We start from the raw sequence: 1,169 nt of genomic DNA on the forward strand, positions 1-1,169 counted from the left end.
CCGCCCGCCACGTGCTACCCAGATGAAGAAGCACGGCAGTCAGGTGGCAAAATTTTCGTGGTTATTGAATCTGGTTGATAGGTGCATGTATGTTCTATGCACTGCTTTCTCTAATTTTGTGTGTGCTTGACATTTTTCATATTAAAAGAAGCGACAGCGACAGCAGCCACAGCCCGCCCAGAACAGCCCTCACTGGGTCCTCCCCTTCAGGCTCAGTGCGAGCAGCTTCCCCAGGGGCTGAGAGTGATCATTGCGGCCCCCTACCTGGCCTCTACCAGTTAACTGATTTCCTATTTTGACTTAAGTGTTGCAACACCTACTTCTTCCCTTGAAAAACCCACAAGCAGTTTGTAGAAAATTTGAAAATACATCTTCAGAGAAAACCATGCAGATTAGGGTACTTTCTTTGTAGCAAAACCACAAAAATACTAGAAAAAAGTCTTAAAAAGCTTCGATAACAGAAACCTCCAAAGTCAATATGTGCATAGATTTTAAAAAATTGGAAAGTGTAAAAGAAAATAAAACTTCAATAAAAAAATGAAGAGAGTCCAGAAACAATGCCAATGATGGCAGCCACTGGAGGGGCAGTGGGGTTGAGGGGAGGGAGCGTCCTGGGTCAGGGGCCCTTCCAATTCTGCCCTGAAGAAAAGACAGGCTCCCCTCAGGAGAGAACAGGACACCGCTGTGCTCTTTTAATGCGGTATATTATCACGGGACACATAAAAGTCTGGGAGGCTGAAAAACAAAACTGACTCAATCACAACATATCAGTGAAGGAAAAGTAATTTAGAAATTAAATCTAAAATGAGGAATGTTAACAAGTAAATTATAATTTAAGAGGAAATTATCAGTGTCAAAAGACATTGTGTAAGTTCATTTTGCGGAGTAGAAAGCCGAACTCGGGAAAGTGAAGTGATTTGCTCAAGGTCACTCGATCTGAACGTTGGCGCCTGGATTTGACTCCTTAGATTCTCCACAACGTTTTGTTTTTCTACCCTTTTTTTTTTTTTTAAGAAATGATAATCCAAAATTTATATATATACGATTCTAGTTTAAACTTACAGACTTGACGATGATGCCCCATTGAATCTCATTTTCCACTGTTCACCAATGATACCCTGTGCTCTATGTAAATTACTGTCGTATGGGGAAAAACCACCTTAAAGTCA

General features: G+C 41.1%; 1 protein-coding gene across 2 annotated transcripts in view; it reads left to right on the forward strand.

Annotated features, from left to right (window-relative positions):
* The window catches only part of FAM241A (family with sequence similarity 241 member A), a 16,583-nt gene that overhangs the window by 12,249 nt on the left and 3,165 nt on the right, over positions 1 to 1,169 (forward strand). The window lies entirely within an intron of this gene.

Source organism: Pteropus alecto, unplaced genomic scaffold, assembly GCF_000325575.1.
Source record: "Pteropus alecto unplaced genomic scaffold, ASM32557v1 scaffold17, whole genome shotgun sequence".
In the NCBI taxonomy this organism is placed as follows: Eukaryota; Metazoa; Chordata; class Mammalia; order Chiroptera; family Pteropodidae; genus Pteropus; species Pteropus alecto.